This window comes from Trachymyrmex cornetzi, unplaced genomic scaffold (assembly GCF_001594075.2).
Source record: "Trachymyrmex cornetzi isolate Tcor2-1 unplaced genomic scaffold, Tcor1.1 scaffold62, whole genome shotgun sequence".
Lineage (NCBI taxonomy): Eukaryota > Metazoa > Arthropoda > Insecta > Hymenoptera > Formicidae > Trachymyrmex > Trachymyrmex cornetzi.
The window spans coordinates 535,937-546,432 of NW_017299937.1; the positions used below are offsets into that span (position 1 = coordinate 535,937).

Here is a 10,496-nt window from a genome sequence, read left to right on the forward strand (position 1 = left end):
TCCTCGGTCAGGGTCGGCGAGTGTAAACGAGCACGAAGGTAGATCAACGTCGATGTCAGCTCATGTGTCGCCGGTTCTAATGCCCAATTTCATTTCCAGATAAGTTGCGGATAACCTTATCCAAGAGATATCTCCATTGTATTTTGGAAGATATCTCTTGGATAAAGTTACCTAGAGGTGAAGAAATTGGACATAAGAGTCTACGATAAGCACGGTGTTAAGTACATCGCGCTATTCCGACATAGTCGTCGTCGGAAAACTATCGAAATATATAGGAATACGTCGGTGATAATGCCGGTGATATCAGTTCCGCGATACGTTCCACTGCGATTTTAACGCAGCAGCAAAAAAACCGTAACGGAAATAGCCGTAACAAAACGCGGTAAGCCGATATTCAAATCGGACCCGATTTGAGTATAAATGTGCGGAGCCGCACAACTAAATCGACCGAGCAAATGGAATTTAAACGGATGCGTATATTGGACAGCCCTCTAGAGAATCGATGGGTTCGAAATCCTCTCCAGCCGGTTCCAAAAGACTCGTTTGTTCGCTCATTCACTCGTTCGTCGGGCCGAGGCGAACTTTGAGTTGCAAAAGCGTGTCGACGGAATAACGTAAAGATTAATGTAGACGAAAGAGAGATATCATATCTGGGTACTTATTTAACCCGAAGTAGTCACCTGATTTTCTTTACGGGAACAATCTCATCTAGGGTGTTCTTACACTCCAATTAAAATCACTGTTATTGATAACATATTGTATTACTGTTCACACTGTCAAATTGTATCTCCAATTTGAGTTATTTTGAGTTGTTTTTATAGGTCGTCATTACTTTTACTCAATATGATATTAATTTAAGTAAAATAAATTGAGTTAAACAATTTAATTCAAGAAAATGTATTGAATTTGACTCAAATTTAACATATTACTAAGTGCATACGTTAATATGAATGTTGTTTACTTTGAAACTAATTACAGAAATGGATTTATATTTTGACACGTATGGAAGTTAAAAATAACAAAATATCATTTAACTCAAGGAGTTGGATTACCATTGTTCCTTTGATATCTAATAGTGTTGATTGTAATCTGATTTATTAGTATTTGAGAACATTATATAAATTTAATCACGATTTTCTGAAAAAAAGAAACTAAACAAATATTAAACAGAATAAGGACAAAGCTTACTCTATGACAGTAGATATTTTTTAAATAAAAATTTCAATTAATATAAACGTTTTTTCATTAATTAAATTGCGTATTTAAAGGTAAAAAATAGTTATTACAAAAGAAAAAATATGTCAAAATTTTCAAAACGATATTTAACATTTCACATTTTTTCATTTTGTAGAATATAAAAACATCCCATTATTTCCAGATTAAAAAATCGAACTAAGGTAGATTATTTTTCTCTTACATAATAACAGAACATTATATAGATCACAGTACGTCGCCTTTATTTTTCTGAATTTCCAAAGAATGAAAATTTGATTAATTGTATTATGCGATTAATTAAAAATTTTAATGTAACGTACTTCATTTACTCATCGTTCTTCTCATTGTATGGAAGAGCGCAATAAATTTATTACATAAGTGCAAATATTTGACACAAATGAATCATTTAGAAGCTGCTTTTTTTTGTAGCAGCTCGCTACTCGTCTCGAATCTCATGCCGAGGTAGGCGAATTCTTGAACGCGTGATTTCGTAGCTGTAATGTGAGTAGCTGCAATTTCTATTGCAAGATAATGCCATACGAGGCAACGTTGTACCGTTTCTCCCTCGATTCATCGAGCGTACCGAAAACTTTTTTTTATGTAACTGGCTGAGGCATATTTCGTGGCTGTTAAAGTTCTGAATACTTCGACACTGTATTGATGTTAAATAATAACAAAAATTATGAGCAGTATTATTAAAGAGTCTCTGACGTGTTTTCATTTCACTAAAATTAAATATAAAATTATAAGTAAATTATTACATAATATTAAATTATTACATCATATCAGTGTACTCTTTAACGTAAATCGTATTAATTAATTTCAATTGGGCTTCTTCGTTGAAGATAAAAAAAGCAAGAGAAGCAATTGCAGAGATAACTGAATAATTTTTTGAGATAATTGAAGACTGTATGTACTTATTGCCAATATACTCTTCACTCTGATCACACTCTGGCAATGTTATCTTAACTAAGATTATAAAATACTGGTTGCAATGATATTTGCAATGATAATAACGTTTCGATCTGGAAGATAATTAATGCAGCCATTATCGATACAGTATCATCGTTATAAATTCTCGCGAATCGATAAACCTGTTCTTATATTATTACATATGTAAATACAGTTTGTTTTACTTCAACTTATTGCACCGTGTGCACCAGTTCAGAGAGTTCTTTGATAAAGAGCAGACCTAACAGTGCGGCACGTAGTATCATCAACGAATGCGCGTCGAATGTCAACCTACGAAGAAGAGATCGAAACACATCTCGTCGACGCTCCTCGGGTGAATCAATTTCGTTCTATTATTACGATCGGGCTGACGAGATGTAACAGCGAAAGAAGGGAGATGACTCACTTTGCCGAGTGTACGTGCAGTACGTACACGTGTGTGTGTGTATTTGCGCGCACGTGCGCGTTCTCGGTTCCGCGCTCGCAAAGAGAGGAAGGCTGCAACGATCACTGGCTGCAATCGCCGCTTCTCTCCTTCATTACTCATCGCCTAAGTGAATGATGCAAATCATGTTCCGGGCAAACAGTCACGTTTACATGCACGCGCGAGAGAGACTTGTGCGAGTTTACGTTAAACGCGTATGAGTTTCTCTTTTTTCTCGCGTTGGCGTAGAACAGCGGTTCCCAATTCGCTTCGACTTTCCAATTTTTTCGTACGTAACACCCTTGTGAAATAAATTCCGTATTGGAAGATGAAATACAACCAATTTCTCAAACATTTTATTAAAATTCTACCGCTTCATTTGATTTCTGTTAATGAATATTCATATTTCGATGAGACATCAGTCATTCTTCTCGCGTGAATACATTATTGTTAGTTTAGTATTATAAACTATAAATTACAATGGATGCAGAGTATCTCAATTGCGAAATGTTTGACGCAAGTTGGGAATCGCTGATATAAGAGACTTGCATAACACGCATCGTAACTGTTTCTCTGGATCAGCTGACGCGTATAATCGTTTCGATGAAGTACCATCGTCTTTTCCTTCTTACTCGTTACATGCGACGCGTTCGTAATTAAACGCGACTGCAGCCAATATTTGAGAAACGGCAGTCGACAGTGCGTTATACAAGGAGAGTGCCAGAGCACTATCGCGTTATTTATCTTTTACTTTTCATTCTGCGACTGGCCTTGGGCATATTTCTTAGTTCCACGTTGTAGACAGCACAGCTTAAAAATGCGCGCAGTCATGACGTTCATAAAAATGTAAAAATTGTATAAGATTAACACATTTTTTTATCTTATGTCTCAAGTGTACAGTAAAAAACATTTTATACTTGTATTAGAGTCGATCCACTCAAGTCTTTGTTAAAATTTTATTGATTTTTAATTCTCTAGTGTTAATTTAATATAATGTAACTAAGTTATTTGAACATTTTATGTTAAATTGATATTTGACATTTCTTAGTGTTCAAATAACACAACTTATAAGTAAGTGAACAAAGGATATTAATACATGTATTTTAAAACGTAAATTCTAAGGTAAATAAGATAAAATGTGTTACTTTTATCAAATGGATTAATTTTAATTAAGTCAATTTTAATGAAGAAGTACGATTATTTACAAATTGTGTCATTGGGTTACGTTTTTTGTGATTTTTTACGAATACTTGTATTACTTTCTAATATATTCGTTTGTGTTAAATTAACTAAACAATTTTGACATGTAAAATGTCTAAAATTTAATACAAATTTTCTTTAGTTGAATTTGGTTCGCTATCGCTTTCTAAAAAAGCGAGCCATCATCAATCATTATGATGATATTGTATGTCTCGAAATTAATTATATATAAAATATAAGCCCGTTTATAATCCGTTAATAAGTTAAAGAAATTAATAAGTCAAAGATCTCAATAATACACAGTCTTACCATTAATACGATAGAGTGCCGTGGAGATATCCAGACCCATTTCTTCAAATTAGTGAAATAATATAGTCACGTTTCCGCACATATGTATAATCGCTTTCAAAAATTCACGCACATATCTTTCATTGTTGACATTATAGCATTCTCAATTAAATCAAAGCACACACATGACAAGCGGATGTCTCATTTTTAAACAAGCACTTCGATTGCATATTTAATTTTGCTACTCTCTACATCTAAATCAGTGGATAATTACTGATATCAATCCCAAGTATGCCATTAGGTAATCAATAAAATTTAATTGAAACAGAAAGGAAGATGCAGCATTATATAATTACCGATATTTGCATGTTCCAATACGGTAATACCATACGTTTCATCGTTTTTTTTTTAGTTGAATTTCACCGTAAATTCACTGATTACTAAATAGCACACTTGAGACTGGTATCAATGATTACCCACCGATTTATAGCTTTAAAAATTATAAATTTAAATTTCCGTTAATATAATAGATTCCATATAAAAAGAGAATGATTTTCTTAATCAACATTTAACTAAAATAATTCTACTTTTTGTTTATTCTTTATACGTAAAAATACTCTTATAAATTTGTTCATTTACTGTATCGATTTTTATTCTACGACACGAGGTGACTCAAACTGCATTAGCGTTCACTTTCGCAATTTAAAATCCTGATCACCATACCCTGCACGTGAGCGTCTACCACACACACGAAAGACGCATAGATTTAGCGCCGATTGGTCGTGATATTGCTCCAAAGTTGCCGATTCATGTGCCATGAATATTTACACGGAGGCACGCGTTCGACGTAGCACAAACTTTGTTTTTCTTGCGTAAGGTTGATTCGTTTAATCGAACATTCACAAACGGTTCTACAGTGGCAAAAAAGGTGAATAGTTGCATTAAGTATTTTTCAAAAATGCGTTCTCTCAGGATGCTAAAACTGTTTAAAAATGGCACAAATGACACATGAAATTATATTATCGCACGCTTTCGTCATCGTGCCGAAAAGATCCTGTCGTTCATCTGTCGAGGATTATGAAGAGGTGCGCAAATGCGGCTCGTCCGATCCATGTGACTATTAGTCATGGTTGATATACAAGATGTTTTAAAGATCCCGTGCGTTTTCTTTCAAAGCGTAATGAAATAATTCAATACAGGCAAAAGTACACAGAAAGAACAATTTTGCTGAAATATCTAATAATGGATACAGATCTGAAAATAATTTGGTTTATTCAGACGACCATTCATAGTTGTTCAACTGTCAAAATAATTATGCAGAAATCTCAAGTATGATGAACAATACTATCAACAATTTTGATATTCTAGGAACTAACTTGAGCGTTCTACATAATTATTTTGACAGTGGAACAAAATTATTTCAGATCTATACCTAGCTTTAAATATTTTAGCAAAGCTGTTCTATCCGTGTATAGTGAAATAAATTAATTCAACATTAAAATGCAAATGATCTTTCGAGTCATAAACGATCGAAAATTGAAAAACGTCGAGAGCGGAAATTAGAAAGTGTACTCATAATCAAAGATTTCCCCTTATCAAAAAGGCAAAGACTGCATGTACGGGAAGGTGAATTACATTTCCGGAATCACATTTCGGAATCATATCGCGATTTCCTTTGTTATATAAAAGACATGTCAATTTTATTTTCGATACGCTCTATTGCTCATTCGCGTAAATATTCCAAGAAATATGTGCAGTTGAAGGTCGTAAAATTTATTGCATCCACAAGTCGAAGCAGTCACGTGACTTATACTGCGCACGATCCGGGTTGTATAGGAGACATACGGAACGTTGGAGGCGGTTAAAATAGCGGTAAATCACACCAAATAAAAATCATACTTTGAGCAACACCGCTTCAGTTATCCGTCGCATATATTCCGTAGTATTCGTCACACTCGGTCACGCATTTTTCAAACGCGAATGCCCGCACTGGTCCGAATTCCGAATAAATTGCTCAAGTATCCAATATCCACATGTTTGTCTGTGCGCAACGGTTTCAAACGAACTGCGTGCTGTGCGTTGTTGATTGGAAATTCCACGATTCCTGCAAACGTTCACTTGACCCCAGACTTCTCATTTTTTGCAAAAAAAATATAAAACTCTAAAAAGTATTGGGGTGGATTCAGCACCATGCGATGTATATATTAATATTAATACCCAGTGAGAGAATTATACAGTTATAATTATAAAAAATATCGGTGTGGAATTAACACCATGTGATGTCTACATAATTCTCGTGTTGGTGTTAATAGTAACCGTATGGTGTTAAATCCACATTGATATTTTTCAGAATGTACGATGCAGGAAGTCGTAGGATGCAGCTGTTTTCGACACCATTTGGCGAGCGAATATCAAAAATGACCAATGACGAGAATGCAGTGATCAACCAGTCCCCGAAATTTTCTCGGATGAAAAAAGAAGATCAATCAGCTGTGTTTAGTTACTATCGAATGTAGCTTTCATCATGTGCTTTGTTTCCGTATGTGATGCAAAATGATGTGTTAACGCGTATCACGCGATCGCGTGATAATTAGATTGCAAATTAAGTCAAATCGATTATTGGAAATAAAAATTTGTAATTAGAAATAAAATTTGTAATTTCCGGTTTATATTGAAGAACACCGATATACGTAGCTATAGGGAGGGAATGCGCGAAACAAGTAATGTGTCGCACCACTACTCTACCATCCGAACTTTTTTTCTAGCCGTAAGGACGTCGCGCGCGCGCGCGGTGGTGACGAAGACGATAATAATATAATTGGAGACTGCGTTTCCCCGACACGATGTCGGCGTCGGGACGTCGCGCGCGCGTGTCGCGAAACTTCGGGCGGACGGCACGGTCGGCACGTTACTGGAAACTGGGCCTCTATCGTTCCGCGCAGCGACGAAAGATATACACACACGTTTCTCTTCTTCCTCTTTCTTTCCTTTGCTTGCGCCGAGACACCTATACTGTAGTATTTCACGCGTGCGTTGGTGTGGGCGGCTGTGCGTATCGCTCGCACACACGCTTACGTATGCATCCTCGTGGCGAATGACGGTATAACTCTGATAACGTCGAGAATACGAGCGGGAATATCGCGGTTTGTTCGTACCGATGATGCAGCTCGCGCCGCGTCGCGATTATCCAATTTTTTCGTTTCATTATCCACGTCGAAGAACGCAACGCTTTCGAAACGATTATCAAGGCAGAGCTCAAATGATGATTACCAACACTGATATTTGCGGTCTATTAACGACAGATAAAGCTATAAAACTGACTTGGAGTAGGAGAGGTCAGGAGACGCGCTGAATGATTGAAGCGAATTACGTGTGAAATAATTATCGAACGTAGAGAATGTTGTATATGTATAAATACTATAAATGGAAAGGTTCGGCTAAAGTGTGGAAAATTAATAGATATTTATTAAAATAATTATGTAAGACATTCAAGCTAGTTGTTAGAGTGCTCAAAACTCAAAACTTTTTGCTCATTATGCTTGAGATTTTTAATTAATTATTTGTAATTATTTTTTTTTTAATGATCCAACAAAATTATTTTCAGATCTAGCAAAGTTTTTAGATACTTCTCTCAGTAAAATTGTTCTTTCCGTGTAATAAGAAGTAGGAGTCATTTAAGGATAACAATTCATGGCTTTCACTGACATAGGGGCATTGCCACAGGAAGGAAAAATGATGAAGCGCCTCTTATAAGTTTGACTGTCATTGTATGGAAATGTGAGAAATCGGTGTCACTGTAATTTCATCAACACATGCAACGTTAAATTTAATATATGCTAGTATATAGTTAATATAAAAAAATATATCTATATTGTGTGCTTATTATTAGGTGTTAAACTTAATTCCTGCCGTTTTTTGTCTCCAAAATTGATTTGTTTCGAAGGGAAGATGAATGAATACCTTAATCAAAGTAATTTCCACCATTTTCTACTTTATTACTAATTAATAATACTTTATTAATAATACTTTGATTAAGGTATTTCCCTTCGAAACAAATCAATTTTGGAGACGAAAAACGGCAGGAATTAAGTTTAACACCTAATATATAATTTAAATATAAATAACGTCACTATCATTTATTTAACAAAGTTTTCAGATATTTCAAGTATGTTTCTGCCTACCATGTTTCTTTCTCGTAAAAAGTGCGAGTTAAAATCAATGTTGAGAGGTGAACAAATGAGAAATTCGTTAAAATATATTAAAGAAATGATGTAACGAACGAAAAAAAAAAGGAATTAAATAGTTGCAATAATTACAAATTATTCACACAATGGATTTTATACAGACATATGAACATTGGACTCTAGATTTGTATCATGTATTTACGTGCACTCTAAAAACACGTTTTAAATGTATAACGTAGATAGTTTTCCATATTGCCGATTTGATCTTTTATCGCGTTTATATTCGTGTCATGAACAAAGGTGCTTTGAGAATAATACGAAACTCGATGCGATACGGAGTGACTCAGCGTTTACAGATTAGTGTCAGTTGCGTATGTGCGATAGGGAACTTTTTATACCTTAGCGCGAAGTTAAAACAATAATGACAAAAAATATTCGCACAGGCCTGATCTGCTATACATTAAAATAATATGTACACTAAGTTACGATATATTATAGATATCTCCGCGGTATTAATGTTTTCCAATAATACATATCGTTTTATATATGATGTTGTATATTTGATGTTTTGTATAAACATACAAACAAGAACATAAAGATATAAACATTATAAATTGTAAACTTGTAAAATTAGAAAAACTAAATAAATAATTGTTAAGAGTAATAATACGTAATGAATAATTACAAGTAATAATTATACATAATTATGTATAATTATTGTCTCATTACTTATAAGTAATTCATTTTTTCCAATGTTAGAAATTTATATTGTTCTTGTTTGTATGTTTATATTAATTTATTGATAAATTAATTAATTATAAATAAATAATAATATTAACGTTGTCGATATACTGTATTGGAAACAATATTTTTTTAAATCATATTTCTTTATTGTTTATTTTTTTGCCGTCTCTTTTTTTATCGAGGAATTCTGGCGACCGTGTTATGTAAACACGCATGAAGACTAAAGTATAATATTACATATATCTTTCGACTACCGCGTAAACACACAATCTCTTAGCGAAGAAAACGTATTCTGTTTTGTATTACTTTTTCTTTCTCTCCATTGTATAGTACCACATGATTTCATTTGTGTCCTTTACAATACTGACTGCTGACATAAACCAGACGCCATTACCTTTCACTATATTTCACTTCTGAAGTTGGGGTAATACATTTTTATAAGCCGACATCTGATCCAAATTTATAACAGACAAAACTTTCTAGGCGATATCACAAAGTCGGAAACATAAAATATAAACTTTTAGCATTATTAATTTTTGAAGTAAAATGTGAATAAATCATTTTGTTATTTTATAATTCCATAATATCATTTTGTTGCATGTCTTTATAACGGGAGGATCCCGTTTGCCTACAGTTCTGATTGTACACACCACTCATATCAACTGGTGCCTAGTAATTTTTCACTGTTTTGCCAATGAGATTATTTTATTTTTAAATTGGCCAATCAGCGATACATGTGTGCAATATGCGATGTGTGCAATCGGAGCCCTCCCTTTATAACTCTGTAACATTCAAAAATAGTTGAAAAATTAGTTGGAATCGTTGAGTAATAATAAAATTTTATTTTGAGATTTTTATTTGATTTTATTTCGAGAAATTAGCTCGACGCATTGCCATATATATATTATTTATCGCCTTAAATACGACCTTGATAATACCGCTGCTACAAATCAATAACGTTTTGTACAATTAATAAGGTAATAATTTATACAATAATGAAATATTAGCAACTTTATATTCAATTATTTAGTTCATTTATAAGGAATCGAGTAAGGAATAAATGTAAATATTTATGTATAAAGAAGAAACCTTTCCTATTTGTAGATAAAATAATATCGATATTATATGTAAATCTAAGGTCCAGTTCCACAACTCACGGTTGTGAATATAACTTTTAATCGAGGTTCAATTTATTCATTGTCTGTTTCCAATTTTAGAATTGAAAAGAGATGAGAAACAAGTGAACTGGGCCTAAATATGTCGATTTATATGTAGACATCTAGACAACTAAACAAAAACGTAATGTTATTTCATATATTAAACGTAATATTATTATATATATAATAAATATAATAATAAATGAAAGACTGAATTTTTTTAAAATTTCGGTTCAATCATTTTCATTCAATGGTCCGTTCAATTTTCTGTTCTAAAGTAAAATCTCGATGAATAAAATCTCAATCTCATGGATCGAAATTTCGATCTCATAC

General features: G+C 33.5%; 1 protein-coding gene and 1 pseudogene across 3 annotated transcripts in view; both read right to left on the reverse strand.

Annotated features, from left to right (window-relative positions):
• Nucleotides 1–10,496, reverse strand: part of cnc (NFE2 like bZIP transcription factor cap-n-collar) — a 123,246-nt gene that overhangs the window by 16,421 nt on the left and 96,329 nt on the right. The window lies entirely within an intron of this gene.
• On the reverse strand, nt 4,809–6,292 carry LOC108766777 (uncharacterized; annotated as a pseudogene).